Consider the following 20711-nt stretch of genomic DNA (forward strand, 5'->3'; position numbering starts at 1 on the left):
TGATGCTTGGTCATTGAATACAATCAATTTAGCCTCGTTTTGCCATGAAAATGCAAGATTCTTACTCCTTTCCTACCAAGGGATCAAAATCTCAAAGAATATGCAAAACAAAGAACTAAAGATAAGAAATGACCCAAATAGGCACTAAAAAGCATGGAAACAATGGTAATTCGGGGGCTAAATATGCGCCAATTATGGTCACATCACCTTTTTCGAAAATAAACAAAACGGTTTTCTTGCTTTAAAACACGATTTTTGTTTTGTGAAAATATATGAAAGTTATGCTCAAAGGTCTTAACTTTAATGATGTAAAGTATGGAGTATTTATAGTAAAAGAGGAGCAAGGGTTTCGGTTTACTAAAAACCCTAGATGCCGTGTGGTGTCTTGTAAAGCAAGAAGGAATTAGGTTAAATCTTTCCTTAATTTTTTTCCAAGACTTGCCTTAATAAATAATATTTTCCTATCTTAACAACTCACCAATATCTTGGAGATTAGGAAAGATAATATAAGGAGATAAAAAAATCTCTAACAAATATTATCCTAATACCTTAACCCTTATCCAAGCAAAGACTTATTGTGCAAGAAGGAAAGTACTATTCACGTTTACTATTCACGCGGCACTGTTCACAGGTACTATTCACACAGCGCTATTCATCCCTAATATTTTTATAAGATAGAAAGGAAAAAATCAAATAATAAAGAGATAACAAATCTCTAACCAAATATTATTTTAAAGATTTAATCAATCTTTTCCTTCTATCTTTACAAAAATAATATCTTATAAGTTAGGAAAGAATAAATCAAAATAATATAAAAGAGATATTAAATCTCTAATCAAATATTATAAAGATTTACCTAAAACCCTAACTTGTGCAAAGAGTAACCATGTATGAGGAATAAACGACTCATAAGCCCAATCCTCTTTCACGAAAACCCTAGGTAAGATAAATTAGGTTTAGGGTTTTTAGAGTATGTAGAAATTAGAAACCCTAATTAGCAAGATGCCTCAACCCATAAGTTGATTCAATCATAATTACTAATTATAAGCTAATAGTAAAATCATACTCAATATAAAAATAAGCTCCCTTGTAAAATAAATACTTTTACTAAAACATTCAAAACGGTTTTCCAAAAACAATTTAAAAACTATTTTGTCGTGTGTTTTATAAACTTCACATCTCAATGTTATAGTAGAAGAGCTATAACATTGAGCTCTTATATAAGTAATGTTATAGCTGTAAGGCTATAACTTTACCAATGTAAGAAGTCCATTCTTACGTTATCATTACGAGATAATCACCTACGTTATTCTAATCTTCGTTAGGAGATCTTCGAGTGTAGGCTACTTCATTATTCAAGCTTGATCAATCTTTAGATGAGCTATATCTTCTCATGACGCTTGAATAATTCTTTCACTATCTTGTAATATCTTGATCCGTGATTGAGGGCTTGATCACAATATGTTCTTGTATACTTCCATCACAATTCTTTAATGCTTGCGATTAGTAAGTCCAATCTAAAAGACTAAACAAACAACTACGCGCAACGAGTATATAAAATATAAAGCACTCTTGACATCATCAAAACATAAACATATATATCTATATGGTTCAACAGACTCTTTGGTTAACATCACTGCCAATTCGTCACTACACCTAGCTAGCTAGCAGCACCGAAGTATTTATTTATAATTCTTTCCCTAATAACTATACTATATCAATTAGCACATTTTCACTAATTTACATCATCAAAAGAATCATCTTTGTTCATGTAAACATCCAGTCACTAACTCCTGCGCTATCTCTTCGGGCCATGATCCACAAAGCTTGAACTCCCTTAAAGATTGTCAAATATCTTAAATCTTCGAGATAATAATAACATCAAAGAAACATCATAATCGTAATAAAAATAATGCTAGGGAATGAGAAGCTACCTTATTGTCGTAATATCGTTGACTAGTCCATTACAAAATCTAACAAAATTAAACAAAGAGGTTTAAATTTTGGTAAGATAACAATAAGACAAAATTATAACTCAAGATATATTAGTAAAGAAACAAAAAAAATCACAAAGAATACTTCATATCTGTGAACTATTCAATAGAAAAAAAACAAAAAAAACCAAAAATTTCACTCTAAAAAATCATGGAATATCTGCCACGATACCGTCAGCTTTCCTATGCGTCATATATATAAGATTGACAAACTTTAATGACCCGATGGAGGATTATGCAACTGGTACTATTAATTTGGTCATTAAAGTGGAAGCATATGGATCAAGTCGTCATCAATAAAGAAATTGATATGTGAATACATAGGGCCTTTGAGCTTCCCGAATTAATATTTGCTTTCTAACATTGTAGTGATCATTACTATTAATAAATAGAGCATTATTAGTTTTTTTTTTTCTTTTTTTTTATTTGGGTAATAGATAGATGGACAGATAAGGGTTGTTATATGTATGCAAGGTGATATGGACTTAATGCGTGACACGTGGCATTTCAAGTGGCACTCAACATGCCTTTTTATATTATTATATATATAGATTAAGAAAATTGATTAGCACAAATGGAGCAATTGGCAAGATATTTTAGTTAGGCAGTAATTTTCTAATACAACAATTATTTTCGTGTTTTTCTTGCAAAAAGTAACTACTTTTAGGTTAATAGTAACCATTTTGGCTAAAATAATGACCACTTTGAAAAAATGTCATTTTTTAGTCACAAAAAGTGGCTGCTAATTATTAAAAAAATGGCCATTTTCTCCTCGTCGCACATACGACCAACGCACAAGAGAATTTGTGTTAAAAAATACGTGTCTATATCTTCTTTGAGAGTAGTTTATTACTCCACACGGCTTTCTTACAAAGTTCTCTAAATGTTCTGGAAAAGAACCTAATTTACTCCTTTATTTTATCTAGTAATTCTATGAATACCATAATACAAGTTAATATTTGGAAAGCAAATATTTGACCCGCATTTTTTCCGCGACCGACCCGATTCAACCCAATTCCATATTTTTTCTCCTCTAAAAGTAGGAATCCGTAAAATTTATTTTCTGTATCCGCTAGTGTCCAATGGTATTAATTTGTTCACAAATTCTCATTGAAGACATGACATATCCGTCACTCTTGAGTGACGGATACCATTTTACCCACAAAGTAGCCACTTTTTCTCTCTCTGCAACACTATTCATGTGTCCCCTTACTCCACTAACCCATTTTGTTACCATTTTATCTCACAAAATATCCGGCACAAATGGTAACCCGTCACAAGGGAGACCAATTGTAATTTGTTAGTTTGACATCTCAAAAGTCAAAACCAAACACACGAGTACCCGGCCATTACTGAAATAAGACATTAGAGGAGAAATGGGGTGTGATCTGCAAGACCTGGAGACCATATTTGGAGAAGCAAAACCAGAGTGGGAAGGTGGCTCCACCAGCACCGATGGTGCGCCCAAATTAAACCCATTTCTATACCGGGTCTATGCTTTTGACCCGTCTCACCTCACTCTTCATGTCTCTGATTTTCGCCAGAATACTTGGGAGTCTCGTCGCTCCATTCTCCAACTTGAGGATATGGTATGTGATTTGTTTATGCACAGAAAAAAGGTTATTGTTTGAATACATGATTGCCATGATCTATACTGTATTGAGTAATTCTACTGTAAGACTGTCTTTTTACAGCAGAAAAGTAACTTGAAATTTGTGTTGCTTTCGTGTATATTGTTACTTTTTTGTGGTCTTATACGATACGAAGAGACAGTTTTACCACGGAATTTGTGAATGCTTTATCTAACAAATTTGAGGAGATATGGTGTAATTTATTTTTGCTGATTGTCTGTTGTTTGGCATGATGGTTATGCAAAATGAGCATTTTTGGAGATGTGATTACATTGTAAGATTGTGATTAATCATTGATTTAGAGATTTATGTTAAATTCAACAACGGGCCTGGGCCGCACCCAAACAAAGGAGAAAGAGTCCACAACATAGGCCCAAGAGGGTTCCACTCTAAAACCAATTGACACTACAGGGAGTAACCCTTGCCTTATAAAGTGGTAATTCTTCTCGTCTTTTATTAATGTGGGACAACCCTCACATGTGTGGGACTTTGGGTATCTTCACAATTTAGAACCTATATATGTTTGCTGGAGTTGCTTTAGAGAAAGGGTTTCATCATATGGCGGAGGCAGGATTTCAGGTATGGGGTAGCAAAAAAATTTCTAGTCAAACAAAACCGCTAAGTTGCATTTGTTATTACTCCCTCCGTCACAAATTAAACTAGGAATTGAAAGTTCGGGATTCTTAACCTCATTTCTATAGCAGCATTTAGAAGGGCATTTTGGATGAAATGTAGGATTGGAAGTCACTGCTCACTATCCTGAATTTTGTCAAGTTATAATGATGGTTTATTGTCGGCAATTAGCCAATACTCCATGCTTTGGTTTGTATTCGTCTGGGTTCCATGAGATTTATTATGCTTTGAGTAGAATAACATGTACTCCCTCTGTCCCGGTCATTTGTTGTCCTTTTCCATTTTGGGGTGTCTCAATCATTTGTTGTCCTTTCTATTTTAGGATTGTATTTCATGAGTAATTTGATCCTTCACACTCAATTTGATCCACTTGTCATCTTATAATTGGTCCTCTTTCCATTCCTTGGTCTTTGTGCCAAAAGCAAATGACAACAATTGACCGGGACGGAGGGAGTAATATTTTTCTGGATATCTAGATATGTATATAAGGTTTTATCTCTTTTCTGTTTTCATTTTATTTTTGTTTGATCTGTGTGCAGCGGGATAGCATAGGAATCAGGAGTTTGAAACTTATTTATGAATGGTGTCTTTCGCCCCTTTTATCTTTCTATGAATGGTGTCTTTTGCCTCTTCTATCTTTCTTGAATCCATATTCATAAGTTAAAGACACAGTTACTCATGTTAGTTTTCCTTTTGTCATCATTGCCTCTTATTTTAAATGTTATTTTTGTTCCTCTCAAACCGATTAATTAGGTGTTGACTACAAGTCTAGAACTGAAAAACATCAGTTGCTTGCCATGTATTTCGGTCCCAATTTTTCTCACATACTATCATCTACGACTGGTCTAAAAGTGAATGTACCGAATCCAAGTGAATGGAGGGAGTCGAGTTTACAATGGTGAGGCTGAAGCTACAAACCATACTTTTACTTTTTAGCAGCTCTGTTACTTACGTTGCTCATGTATGTTAGTTGTATTCTTATGCATCACATATTCACGTGTTATGTGTATGAATTGAATTTAATGAGATGGTTTTTCGAACTCTGGTCTTACCTGAATATCTGCTTTGAGTTATAATTATGTGCTTTTTTATACATTATTGCGTCAGTAAAACATTGATTATGGCACATTTCTAATCCTAGCTGTATATTACTGTATTCTAGATGCCGTATCAGCAAAGTTGGTTGCTCGAAAATCTAAAGGGATGCCCTTATTGACAATTTCACTTTCTAAGCTTGACCACTCTGCTGCAAGTGAGGCTATGGCAAACATGTCATTGGAGCTTTTTAAGGCATACAATGTTCTGAAAGATCCCTTTGGAACAGGTTTTCACTTCTCCGTCCACAAAATTCTCGCACATGTTTGATAATCTGATTCTTTCGTCACTCCAACTTTGCTATTATGTACAGTACTAGTGTACTACATAATCGATTTTGACAATATGAAATTCTGAATTACTCCTAGTGACCTGTTTAGTTGAGTACCTAGAATCCTGAAGAATGACTGATTCCTATAGGAGTAATGGCCTAATGGGGTACAAGTAGAACCTTTTTTTCCCCAAAATTAATGGCCATAAATAAAAAATTTTGCAAAATGGGTCAAAATAGAAGCATAATTAGCGGAATAGTGTCCACATATGTCCAGAATAATACTGGGCCAGTGATATACATGCCATTTTGCGTTGCGGGTTTATGGGTGAAATACCATACTAAATGGTGGTTTATTTGTTTGACTAACAACGCCAAAAAGTTTCAAAAAATCATAATTTTGTGGCAAGTTTGTTTTGACTCTACTCAACATTTTGTCATTCGAGCTGAATCATGTGATGAACAAATGCTTGTGAGAAGGCTCTAACAGGCGACCACGCTGTGCTCGATATATGCAACAACCATTTCCATTGCAGTGCCTTGCTGCTCTCTCTCACGTATTGGTATACACATTTTTTTTTTCCAAAACAAACCTGCCAAACCCAATGGCAGTTTGTATGGTGAAACCATCACGGGAGATGGCGGTTCTATTCATTATCAGCTTCAAAGATACCTGTTCTAGTGGACCCTATTTCAGTAGTTATTTCTTAAAATGGCCCACTTTGCTATTTTAGAAAAAATGGAACATTTATTGTAACACAAGGCTTGCGACGGGAAGGGTATACTTAAATAAGTAGGAGAAAAAGTTGTGGTAGTCTCATAGTAGCGTGCTTGAGTGAGCCTCGCTAGCTGCGCCATATCTAACAAGTATGTCTCTATGGCATTTTGGTTAGCGCTTCACTATGCCTTGCGCAAAAGCGTGTTTTTATTTTTATTTTAAAACAAGTAGGCAGTTATATGCAATCAACTATCAATTAACACTTGGTTCGAATGCTTTTCAGAGCAAGACCGCTGCTGTCGGTTGACCCATACGATTTCTGCGGAAAAGGTACGATTACCTGCGAGATTTTAATCCGTAACTCTTGCTTTTGATGAGTATCATTACCTCTGTGGAATCATATCACGACTCTTACATTGATCTTCTTGAATGAGCTGAGCCTTTCATTTTCCTTGGGATAAGAGCCTAACTGTTAAGAGGAAGCTCGATACAGCTACGAATATGGAAAAGCAGGCGTTCCAAAAGACATCAGACATTGGGAGTACAGCCTCTCCTTTGAACTCTGAGACTTCATCGGTCACTGCTGCGCTGAATAGTACTGGTACATATACTCTAGTAACTTATTGTCTTTCACTTGGCACATACTCTCAGTAGTGTTATCATTCACCCATTCGGCTAGTGTGATTAATTTAGAGATTCATGTTTGTCAGAAAATTTAAATTATTCATAGTACATTGTTACTAGCCTCTCTTTGAGATTCTGTTAGTTCATATGGGCCAATACTGTATTGTAATATTTGTGTGAGGTTTTCCTCATAATCCAAGTTCGCGAATATTGACAATCTCTAATTAGCATGGCGTGATGTTATCGGCTCAACCTGCATACTTAATGACAAATATTGCTTGATTCTAAATGATTTTTCCACCGGTTAAATCTGAGTTGGTCAACGGCCGCATTTCTTAATCGCATTGACGCACATGAGCCATATGAGTGATTTTCATCCTTTAAGAGCGTCCACCAACGGTAATGATCACTCACATTCTTCACATAGCTCTGTGATTAAGCCAATTCTTGCTTTTCAACTTTCTGTACAGAGAAACAGCCAGCCACTGAAGTTCAATCTTCCAAAGTTCCCCATCGAGTTGTACCTGCATTTCGCAGGTTTGTTTTCCTCCTTACAAGCCTGCACTTAACTAATTTTTCTCTCTTCTGAATAACCTTTAGTTTCGCTTTTGTTTTATCGCATTAACATTTGTACCCATATATTTCTGTATTCAGAGCTAAAGTTAGAGGAGCAGTTTTGCATGACTCCGACGAAGAAGGTGGTTGAATATTCAGATGGTCAACTAAGCGTTGCCTTAGAAGTATAGCTTTTTGGAATTGGGTGAAAGCAACGTATAGTCACATGGTATTTTTTTTTTTTTTGACAGCTGTAAAGAAAAACGGTCCTAACTAACTAGTCATAGCCTTACTAGCAAGGCTATGAGCCACCTTGTTTGTTGACCTCGGGACATAACTAAACGAGATACAATGAAAAGATCCACTAAGAGCCGGAATATCTTCAAGTATCTCTTTAGTCATATGATGAGCTTTCTCTAAACCTGCAAAAAAAGCAACAAGAGGTAGACAGACAGCCAGACGAAACTTCCACATGCCACCGTCCCTCCTCCTTAGCCCAAAGGACCACTTCGCGTAATCCTAAAGCTTCCGCTTGAAGGGCTAATTCAGCTTTGATTGCCTTGTACTTCTCTACAATTATTTGACCTGTTTCAGTGTATGCCACCCATCCTATGCTTGCCTTTTCCCTCGACTTCCATCCTGCATCAACCATAACTCTAATGCACTCACATTTATAATGTGCACCTATCGCAAAGAAAGGCCTACTCTCCCTAAGCCACTTTCCCCTTTCATCAGCCATTTCCTTTGTCTCTTGGGTCTTTTTCACCCTACCCTTATTGCGTTCAAGCATTGCTTCATCCGCCTTTCCCACTTCCTGAATCCATGAGTTCAAGAAAAAATTTGGGTGAAAGTTCTCCCCTTTGAATAAAATCCTATTCCTTACAGACCAAATACACTATAATGTAGCCATAAATCGTAACAAGCGACTATTAGCCTCCTCAAGTTTCTCTAGATAGCTTCTAGATAGCTTATCCACTGCATTATCCATTTCCTAATATCCATATTATGAGGTTGTGAGGCTCGAATACCAAGCTCAGTGCATGCCCAAAGCCGCTTTGAAATCTCACAATCCCTGAAGAGTTGTTCCATTGTCTCACTACTGCTCTCTTCATTTCCACATAATTTGCACCTTATCTCAATATGAATGTTTCTCCTTTCAAAATTGACTCCCAGAGGCAATGTATCAGTAATGATCCGCCAAACTAAGATCTTCCACACTGCAGGACCCGGTAATTTCCACAATTTCCTTCTGCAGAAGATCTTTTCCTCCGTCCCTATTCTTGTTTTGTCCTTTTCCGACCCTTTTTGTTCCATAAAACTTGAGAATATAATTCCATACCCACTTTTCATGTTATACTCTCCACTGCTACTATGCGGCCAAAAAACAATATCCTTTCTTCGTGATTTACAAAGTGGCATTGCAAGAATTTTACTAGCAGTTTCTTCCGAGAACAAATCCTTTACCATGTCATCATTCCATGTTCCACCCTCTTCTAACACCCCTTCAGTACACAAATATCTCACCTTAAGGTTTCTAATGTTTTCCCTGTCAACTGAGAGAATCTCGTTTCTGGCCTCCGCAAGATCTCCTTCCACCCATTTACTAGTTCACACATTCAAGTTTGATAGAGGTCCCGGTTTCCATCCCATGTGTTTTCGGATCAAATTCAATCCATGATGTACACTTCTTGATCCCCATGAATATCCAGGAGTATTTCTCATTACACCTCACTCTACTAATTCATCTTTATATAGTAATTTCCTAAAGATCCGGCTAAAATACGAGACTACGAGTCATGTCCCGAGACAATCCTCCACCCATGTTTAGCCAGTAAGGCTCAATATTCCTTATGCTAAGGCCACCTTCACGTTTCGGGAGGCTAAGGAATTTATGACTACACCAGTGAATGGTTTTTCCTGATTTACATCCAGCCCACCAAAAATGTGACAAAAGAGAGTTAAGTCTATGTGTCACACTTACCGGTACTTTGAATACCGATAGACAGTAATTTGAGAGATTTGATAGGACTGATGAAATGAGGGTAAGCCTTCTAGTTGGAGATAGAAAAATCCCATTCCACGACGAAATGCGTTTCATCACGTGATTAATTAAGCCATCGAAGAAAGCCTTTTTTGATCCTTGAAATTCAGTCGGGAGCCCCACATACTTCCCCATACCTTTATTTCCTTTAACTTTTAGAGTCTTCATACACTCCCTTGCTTTCCTAATTTTGGTACTAGGACTAAAAATAACTTCCCCATACCTTTATTTCCTTTAACTTTTAGAGTCTTCATACACTCCCTTGCTTTCCTAATTTTGGTACTAGGACTAAAAATAACCCCAGATTTCTCCTCATTTATAATTTGCCCTGACGCCTTGCAGTAATTTCTTAAGAGTTTGTGGAAAGTCTTAACTGATCCATCCTTATCTTGTAAAAAGAAAACCGCATCGTCCGCAAATAAATGGGTCAATTGTCTTTCCCCTTGAGCTAAAGTTATGCCCTTTAAAATCCCATTGTGTTGTAACCGTAAAAACATTTTTTGACAACAGAGGGTCCCCTTGTCTAAGTCCACATTTTGGCTGAAATAACTGAAGTGGAGTACCATTGAAGAGTACCTGATATGACATTGTAGTCACGCAATTCATCATTAGAGTTATCAATCTTGACGGAAAACCCACTCTATAAAGGACTGCTTCTAGGAAGTTCCAATTCCCACTCTATAGTCACATGGTAGTAATACAAATTTATGACCTCTTGTAAATGGGGTGGTGCTTGTAAACTAGAATTAAAATGCATCAGAATATGTAGAATTGACTAGATCATCTTGTATTTATTTAACTGGTTTTAATTAAATCCCTTTGAAATGAGATGTGACTAATTTGTCTAGCAACTTTGAAGGTTGGGACTTGGGAGTCTACTTCCGTTGAGCAATCATCCTCCAACTCTCTATTTGGAAAAATATCGGATCCGTATTATTTCTCCCAACTATTGTTTGTTGCTGCGACAGTTGGGATTATGAGGACATAAGCCTTGATTAATAATACAGCAATTGATTATGCTTTTGAATAATTAGGTCTGCATTCTTTTCTGGCTTTTTTTCACGGCTCTCTACTCTACTCTATTATTTCATTTCAAATTTTCACTCCATTCGATTAAATTTCACTCACCACTTGATTGACTCCACTAAATTCAGCCAATTTCAATTTTGCGAATCTTAAACTTAATAGTTTTTATTAATATTATATTAATATTAATATTAATATTTTAATATTTTATTATTATTTATTATTTTTATTTATTTATTTGCTATTATTATTATTATTATTATTATTATTATTATTATTATTATTATCATTAATTTATTATTAATTAATCATCCTCATTATTGATATTATTATGAATATTATGGTTATTAAAATCAATAATATTCATATTAATATAATTAATACTATTACTATTATTATTATTATTATTAATATGAATATGAATATTAATTAATATGAATATGTATATTAATTAATAATAATATCATTAATAACATTGTTAATTTTAATATTACTATTATTAATACGTAATTATTTTTTCGTATACGAACTTTACTCTTTCACACACACTTTTTCATAACGTTCTATTCTGTACCCTTTTCACCTCAAACTGAACCAAGTGAACTCTTAAATCAATATTTTTCCTTAAAATTTAATTTAATTGCTCAAATGACTTAAAACTTACAAGATGAATTCTATTTTTTAAAATAAATAATTAATTTACTTGCTATCAATTATTAATATTATCTGTTGAGTTTTAATTAATCAACCAAATTTTATTTATTTGTTAAAGATGAAATTAGGGTATGTCGATTTTTATTTATCTAATTAATTAAATTAGGATTGTTGGTGCTTTGTGGTGGTTACCTAATCTGTCAAATTAGGATGATAAACGGCTAGACTTTGAACATCAATCTAGCAAATTGGTGCTCCGTTATTTCACCTAATTAGATTGATGGCGAACCGTGGTTCATGGTGGCTACCTAGTTAATCACTCAAATTAGTTTAATTACTATTACTATTATTATTATTATTATTATTATTATTATTATTATTATTATTATTATTAATGTTCTTCTTCTTCTTCTTCTTCTTCTTCTTATAATAATAATAGTAATAATTATAATAATTATAATTATAATTATAATAATATTAATATTATTATTTATAATAATAATAATAATAATAATAATAATATAATAATAATATTATTATTATTTATTATATTTAGTATTAATATTAATATTAATATTAATATTATTCGATTCAATTCAAACTCTAATCACTTAGTTAGATTCAAATTCCTCCATTCGATTGATTCATTTCAGCTCCATTCGATTGATTATTTCGATTGATTATTCAGCTCCATTCGATTCTCATTCATTTCATTTCGATTCGATTGACTCCATTCGATTCGATTGGTTCAACTAACTCTAAAAGCCGAAAGAACAGGGCCTTAGTCCAACAACTGATCTTCAAGATCTATTTCTATACAGGAAGAATTTTCAACTTCACACATTTGATTTAGTAACCAATGAATTACCTCGTATATCTCTTCGTGACAGCAATGAGACTTGTCTTTCGCTACAAATTCATGTCTCCTATCCTTCACTTCGATCCAACTAAAACCCGCTTCTTTCCTCAACCCCTTTTCATCCATAACCCTTCTCACTTCCCGAGAATCATCCCATTGATTACCCGCCGAGTATATGTTTGACTAGACCTGGCAAAAGTAAATCGAACCCGAATAACCGATCGAAATTATCCGAATCGACACCTGACCGTACATCCGAAAAGTATAACTTCAACTTCATCCGAAACCTGAATAAACCTGAATTGATTCGAAACTGAACCGAACTTACAATATCCGAATTAGACCCAAAACTGTTTCAACTCGAATCGTTTCAACTCGAATCGTTTTGATTCGAATCGAAACACACCCGAACCGATTTCAACTTGTATAATAATGACCGAAATCCAACTGAAACCCGAAATGACCCGAATGTAGTAATTGTCATTTGTAAAACAAAAGAAAAAAGATAATCAATTATTCAATTGTTTATATACTTTTTTTTTTATAATGGTACAAAAATTACTTAGTACTCTAATATCCAGCTTCTTACTACCCATTATTCTTAGTCCTACACTCGACACTCCTACATAACAAATATGAAATATGTAGTACTTGTCATTTTCCATTTTCCCCCACCATTTTTGTCTTGCTTTTCTTTTTAATTGATATCATAGACACATTATACTTATGTGAATACTAAGTATGGATGGTCGATGGAGCACACATGTATCTTGAAAAGGTTACCGTGTATCCAAGCTTTCCTCCATGTAGACTTCTCTTTTGAGTTTTACGACATCATGATCCATGTCATGAGTCACATGACATGAAGTGAATTTTAGATCAATAAATGTACATGTTACAAGTATGCGACGAGGAAGCTCACACCGATAAAGCAAAGCAATTTGCCAAAAACGGAACATTTTATTCGCAAACAAACTTGAAGCTTACAAGTTACACAGATAAAGCACCAGCAATACTGATGCGCACATATTCTGTAAAAACAGTGAACTTGAAGAATAACACTACAAGTGAGTTCCAAAATTGAAAAACTTGTTTGCAAACATTATTAGGAATCTAATATGGTCTAAAAAGGAGTAAAAAAATACAAAACTACATGAATTCCAGAATTCAAGTAAAAAAAAAGAAATTATGAAGACGACAAGAAGCTTGACTTCAAGATGATGATTGAATTGTGGACCATTCTACGTCTAGACCTTGGAATTCGTCCTCTTCAATGGCTACATAGATAAAATATATAAATTAACAAATTAATTAGAAATAGGAAAAATGTAATAATGGGAAGAAATAGACAACTCAATGTAAAAACGACTTACCTTGATAGCCATATAACCAACTACGTGTGGTAATCAAAGCCTCCACATTTTCAGGAATATAAGAGCTCCTCCATTTATTCAAAACCCGGCCTCCGATACTAAATGTAGACTCTGATGCCACAGTAGTAAGTGGTACACTTAAAATATCCCTAGCTAGATGAGCTAGTTCACCATAACGATCCTCATTTTTTTTCCAATATTCCAAAATGTCGAGCTTTATTTTCCGATCAAGTCTATCATCCTCGAGATAAGTGGACAACTTTGATTTATCAGAACTAGTATCCACTCCTTCATAATCATAGTCCTACATAATAAATAAGATATCAATAAAAAAAAGTAACTAAATTCAGCATATAAACACTTGAATTAAGAACTAACAACAAAATTTCACAGTGAGAAAAAAAGTAACTTACTTCACAGAAAGTAAACTTGCGCTTTAAAGTACTGGAGACCACACGAGGTTCAGCATTTGATGAAGCGGATGGGGTATTCTGTCTTTTATACTCACTAAGTAGCATCTCCATCTTAAATTGTATATCATTTACCTTCGCCCGTGCTTTTAATTCATCGCCAAACAACCTTTTGTAGCAGTACTTGAGAAAGTGAAGTTTGCAACGAGGATCAAGAACCATAGCAAAAGCAAACAATGTGCCGTAGTTATCTTCATCAGACACCGCCCAATATTTGTCAAATTTTTTTTGCATATCTTTTGCCATGTCTCTTAGCACCTCATCATGACTTTGAACTTGAACCAGTTCCTTTAAGAGCATAGAAATCCTCCATACATTCTCAAAATACAAATTTGATGTTGGATAGTCACTACCAGAAAATAGCTCAGTTATATCATAAAATGGCCCTAAGACATCCCTTATTTTCTCGACCATTTCCCATTCAAAAGCATCTAGACAATGTATGTAAGTCTTATCAACTAGGTTCAATTTATTAAATGCATCCCGATATATAAGACCCCTATCAAGCATTTTATAGGTAGAGTTCCACCTAGTAGGCACATCAAGCCAGAGTGCCTTAGTCTCCTTTACCCCGGCTTGTTCGACGGCACTTCGAAAGTATAGCTTTTTTGCCTCAGATCCTTTCACATGTTTCACACTTTCTCTTATCTTAGAAATGGATTGCTCAATTACCTTAAGTCCATCCTTAACAATAAGATTCAAGACATGTGCAGCACATCTAATATGAAAATATTTCCCGTCATTAACTAAGCACCCCCACCCATTAAGTGTAGCCTTCAAATAATCTTGTGCCTTATCATTACTGGAAGCATTATCTAAAGTCAAAGAAAAAACTTTCTTCTCAATTCCCCACTCTTGTATCAACTTCAATAAAAGAATGTAAATTTCTTTACCACTATGGGGTGGTTCCATATGGCAGAAGTTCAAAACAACACTAGACAATTTCCAATTAGCATCAACAAAGTGAGCGGTCAAACACAAATATCCTTCAGTCTGACAAGAGGTCCACAAATCAGACGTCAAACAAATACGACCAGGCAGATTACATAAGGTCTCTTTTAGGTTATGTTTCAATGAGGTGTACAATTTAACACAATCGGCTTTTGCAGTGTTCCGACATATGGTTCTAACTTCATCACACAAGTACTGATGAATTTCTCTATTTCCTTCATGTTCAACCCAAGAAAATGGATACCCATGCTTAATTATTGCTTTTGCTAATAATTCTCGGTAATCCTTTTGATCAAAGATAAATTTACCTCTCGTTGACAGTGGCAAGGTGCGTTTATATGCTTTACATTTTGCAAGATGATTTTTCGCATTGGTTGTCCCATATGTTGATTCAGCTATCAAGTTTGTATTCTTGCAATGCTTGCACAAAGCTCTGGTTTTTTTATCTTTAGTTTTTTCTGGTGGGATTCGCCAATATTCGTTCCACACCGGGCTCCTTCTATTGTCAAAATCAGTGAAATCAGTAACCTCAATGATGGAAGTTATATTTTCAACTTGAGAGTCCTCACTAGCAGCAAATTCCATAGCTTCCTAGAGTTCGAAAGAAACAAAAAGTGAGTGACTAATTACAAGTAATTATAATAATATTTCAAATTTAATAAACTGGTTTAATACTTTCATTAAACAAAATACCCAAATATTGCAACATAATGAATAATCTTGTGACTCTTGTCTACATTAATCAATGTACTGAAGTTTCACACATGAATATATGATGACACTAAAAGTTTCAATTCTCCTGTAAAAGTAAAAAAAAAAAAACAAATCCACAAATCCAGTAGTCCACCATACAGACATACACCGACTAAAATATACAACCAAGTAAAAACAAATCCATCAGGCACCAACTAAAATATACAGTTTTCTAAATATGTTCAGAACATTAAGTGTAATTGAACATACAATTGAAATACACAGTTACACAAAACCAACAATCAATTTTAAAAGCAGTCTTTAAGAACCGAACCTTATCAATAAGACAATAATGAGTGTTAAAATTGATAACCAAGATGATTTATTGATATTGTAAATTGTATGACGAATGACGATAACTGATTTTTGAAGATAATCTCAAAGCAGGGAAGCGGATGTATATATAGACAGGGATTTGTAAATCAGTAAATGTGTATCATCAGCATATGAACATGCTTTGGCGGTAAAACAAAGCATTCCCGCCCTCGTTTTGGCGGGTAAAAAGATAGTTAGCGATAAAAATATTAGAGATTATCCAATTTTTATGAGGCAAAATATAATTAGGTCCGTGTTTAATGAGTTGAAAGACTAAAGGAGAGAAATCAGTTATCTTTGCCATATTAGACTGCGATTTTGATGGACAAGAAATCAATAATATAATAGAAAAGATTTCATAAAACAAAGAATAACCAATCAAAGGGGTAAATCTCAAAATTTTCTTTAATCAAAATAATAATTCATTGATTGATTAAGAATAATTAAGTATTTACTTACCAAAAAAATAACTCCTTTCAATCTTTACAAAAATCTTGTGGTAGCCCTCTGATGACTTGCGCGCCCAAAAATCTTGTAATAGCTTGGGGCTTTGGATCGTCATTTTGAGTTTTTGTTAATGGATGTAGTATTTGGAAATGATTAAATGAAGAGGCAAAGGAGATTAGAAGATTGATGAAGAGATATCAGACAATGAACAATTAATATAAGTAGAAAAGTAAGAAAAGTAGAAAACAAGAGGTTGGGCATTAAGAAAATAAGACACGTCAAAATTGATAGTCAAATAGTCAATCAATTGGTATATTTTTAATTTTTATTACTTAATTACCGTCACAATTTCACAAAGTAGTTTTTTTTTTAGACGGTCTAAATATAACACGAGAAAATTTAAAAAATGTACTTTTTTTAATAGAATGTCAACAAATTATTGTTTCAGATGAATATACGATCATTTTACGATAAATGTAAATATTTTCTGATTAAATATTAGGACGATCTCAACTCTTAAGCTACACGTAGTCATTTAAAATATTAAGATACATATTTGGTCTATTTTTATTCTTTAAAAAGAACAATCTAATAAGTCCTTCCATCTCGATCATTTGTTTGCCTTTGGTTTTGCCATAAAAACCAATGAAATGGAAGGGAGCTAATTATTAGATGACAAGTCGAACAAGTGAGTGTGGATAAATATGGATAATCTGATTGCTCATTAAAGAAATTTCTAAAATAGAAAGACAAATAATTGATCGAGATACCCCAAAATGGAATAAAGAAATAAATAACCGAGGCGGAGGTACTATTCTTTTGGACTTAATTTCAGCTCATTTCAGCAGTTCACTTCATCTCTATTCAGTTTAGCTTCATTCATTTCAGCTCTTGTCTTCACAAATTAACTCTTACTTAAGTTCGATTCATTAAGTTCAAGTTCATGAAGTTCATCTCTATTGATTCAATTCACTTCATTCGATTCTTGCTTGACCTCTTCTCTTCACAAATCAACTCTTACTTAGATCAGTTCAGCTCCATTAAGTTCAGTTTAGTTTAGATCTATTAAGTTTAGTTCAGTTCAGATAACTTCAGTCCAAAAGAACACGGCCGTAGTATAAGTTAGGAGTATAAATTTATCTAACTAATTAACTATCTTGTCAATTTATAATTTTATACATATTAAAATTTATAATTGTAGTACATTTTGTGATATCCGTCTCTCTCGTGTATGATTTACGTATTTCATATCTTAATTTAAGTTTCTTGAGTTCTAAAATAAAATCTCGAGAAACCCGATTTATGGATAAATTTATATTTTTTAACTATTGTTACTTTGTTAGTATATAGTTGGATTTGAGTAAGATGTTGGTGCAAGCAAAGTATTAGGATCGAGATCGACTCAAGACTAGCTCAAGTTCAAATTTTACCAAGCTCAATTCGAGCTTATAGAATTCAAAGGATACATGAGTCGGATGATTTATAATCTTCATTAGTCAAATAATATTTGTTTCTAATAGTATTTAAGTTTCTTTTACATATACATATGTAGGGTGGGATAGAATGGACATTTGATGGAACTCGAATGATAGATCATTAGTTAAAAATATATCAATAATTAATAAAATTAATTATAATTAGATAATAACTAATGCCAATTCGAGTTATTTTAATGTTCAATAGAGATTGAAATATTACCCGAGAAAAAATATAAAATCGTTTCAAAGAAGAAAATCAAAATATTCAATATTTATAAATTATACTCCCTCCATTCAACAATTATCACCCCATTTCTCCATTATATGTGAGAGGTATTATATTGAAATGGGGTAATAATTGTTGAATGGAGGGAGTAATAAAAACCCAATCCCTTGACATCCGATCCGAATATGGCCCAACCCGAATCTCATCTGCTCCGATATTGACCCGACTCGAATCTCACCTGCTCCGATATTGACCAAACTCGAACCTGCACCAAACCGAAATATGTACAACCGATTAAAAGCGATAACCGAATCTAACCTGAACTAAACCGAACTGAAATCGAAATTAAAAGTTAACCGAAAGAACCCGATCCGAAAGAACCCGATCCGAAACTGATCCGATTGACCCGTTTGCCACCTCTATGTTTGACAACATCACATATCGAGCAGTATTACTTGGCTCCAACATGAACAACATGTCCGCAGCCTTCTTAGCCAGATCCGTATTACCATGAACCCGACAAGCACCTAACAAAGCACCCCACATTCCTACATGATTGGGGAGCTTTTTCAATCAATTCCAAAGCCTCTTCAAGCTGGTTCTTCCTTCCAAGCAAATCGATTATAATTGCATAGTGTTCTAATTCCGGCTTTAGACCTTGCTTGCTCATTAAGTCCAGTATTTGCATGCTTTCATCGAGCAGGCCCGTGTGACAACAACCAGAAAGCACCCCGAGAACTGTAACATTGTTTGGCCTTAGTCTTACTCCTATCATCCTTTCAAATAATGCAAGCGACTCTTTATAATGACCATTCTGAGCAAAGCCATTTATCAGGGAATTCCAAGAAATTGTGTCGTTTTCTAGCATGGAGTCAAATAACACACTTGCTGATCTCAAATCTACGCACTTACAGTACATGTTGATCAAAGCATTACAGGTATATAAATTCAACAAAGAATCCTTATTGTTTGATCTAATAAGGCGACCATGAAATTGTTACCTTTCTCTCTGAGTGCTAAACCAGAGCAAGCGCCTAGAGCAGCTACATAAGTAAACGCATTAGGTGGCACACCGTCTTTTTGCATCTGACCAAAGAGACTGAGAGCTTCCATTCCTTGCCCATCTTTGGTGAAGCCGGTTATCAATGTCGTCCAAGATACTGTATTCTTTAGTGGCATTTGATGAAAAACTCGACTAGCATCTTCCATCCTCGATGCCTTAATGAAGGCAGACACCATCGAACTCCAAGACACGACATCTTGATCAACCATTCGAGTAAACACTCCATAAGATAAATCAGGGTAACCAAGTTTCCCATAAGAATCAATCAGAGCATTACAAATGACAGTATAAAACTCTAATCCAAGCACGACAACCACGCCATGAAGCTGGCGCAACAGTTGTACAGCACGTAAAACAGTACAGCTACTCAAAACACTAACAATAGTATACTCATCCAAGAACAGCCCATTGTACATCGTCTGCATCCTCTTAAAGAAACACAAGGATGCTTCGTGATTATGACGCTGGGATAAACCAGAAAGGACAGCAGTGTAACCAACAATATTTGGTTCAGGACATTCGGCGAGCAGTTGGTATGCACGGTCAAAAAGACCGTTTCTACAATACCCAGAAACGAGAATGTTCCAAGATCGATCATTCTTAAATGGGAGCTCATCAAAAACATTGTGGGCACTTTTAATGGAACCACATTTGGCGTATAACTCAATAAGACGATTCGAAAGGACGGTGTCGAAAATGGAAGAGGTTTTAATGAAACGGGAGTGAAGTAATCTGCCTAATTTGAGGCAATAAGTCTTGGTATAGACGGGTGGGGCGAAAAGATGGGTAAAGACCTCTAATAAAATGGGTAGGGGGACAAGGTGGGGCACCCTCATGTGCTTCCCACTTTATGGCAAAATGGGTATTTTGTGAGGGAAAATGGTATCCGTCTATACGTATAGACGGATAGTGTCCGTCTATAATGAGAATTTGTGAATTTGAGGTCTCTGCTTGTGATGCAGTCACCAATTATTGATAAATAGTGCATATAATTGATCGATATGTAAAACCAATGTTACTGATGAAGATGTTGGGTTCTCATTGATGAATTATTTGATTGATGGAGAACACATTCCGCAGGTATGTTCGGGCCTGTTTTAAGATTAAGACAGAACAGTAAAGATTTAATTGGAGTTCGGCATTTGATGACTAGTCAGAAAACAAATTGTACATCAGATGTACCACCTTACACTTAATGAGTTTTTGTGTAATGTTTTTGAGTTCTATAGAGTTTATAAATTACTCTGTACATTTTAGTTTTATGACGTCAAAAGTCAAATTTTTCTGGGTTTGTATGTAATTTTTTTGAGTTATAAGTAACTTTTTGAGATTAATGTTTAAGACCCTATTTTTTTGGACTGAAATTGTCTGAACTGAACTGAACTTAATTGAAATAATAATAAAACGATTATACTAATAATAATAACAATAATACAATAAGAATAATAATCAATACATATATATATAAAGCAGAAACTTTTCGAGCGATATTAGAGAGTCCAACTTTTTTAGAATTTCTAACAAGAGTAGATTT

General features: G+C 34.4%; 1 long non-coding RNA gene and 1 pseudogene across 4 annotated transcripts; one reads left to right on the top strand and one right to left on the bottom strand.

The window, feature by feature from the left end:
* Positions 1-6696: 6696 nt before the first annotated feature.
* Positions 6697-20447, top strand: LOC141623357 (uncharacterized). 4 transcript variants are annotated; one of them, XR_012533327.1, is made up of 4 exons: positions 6697-6943; positions 7437-7503; positions 7621-7750; positions 20258-20447. It is a non-coding gene; the product is annotated as an uncharacterized LOC141623357 (long non-coding RNA). The 4 variants fall into 4 exon arrangements; XR_012533328.1 differs by lacking the exon at positions 20258-20447 and adding an exon at positions 18950-18968; XR_012533326.1 differs by lacking the exon at positions 20258-20447 and adding an exon at positions 10073-10578.
* Positions 12016-20241, bottom strand: LOC141623356 (pentatricopeptide repeat-containing protein At2g22070-like; annotated as a pseudogene).
* Positions 20448-20711: the final 264 nt, after the last annotated feature.

The sequence above is a fragment of the Silene latifolia genome, chromosome X (genome assembly GCF_048544455.1).
Source record: "Silene latifolia isolate original U9 population chromosome X, ASM4854445v1, whole genome shotgun sequence".
Classification (NCBI taxonomy): Eukaryota; Viridiplantae; Streptophyta; class Magnoliopsida; order Caryophyllales; family Caryophyllaceae; genus Silene; species Silene latifolia.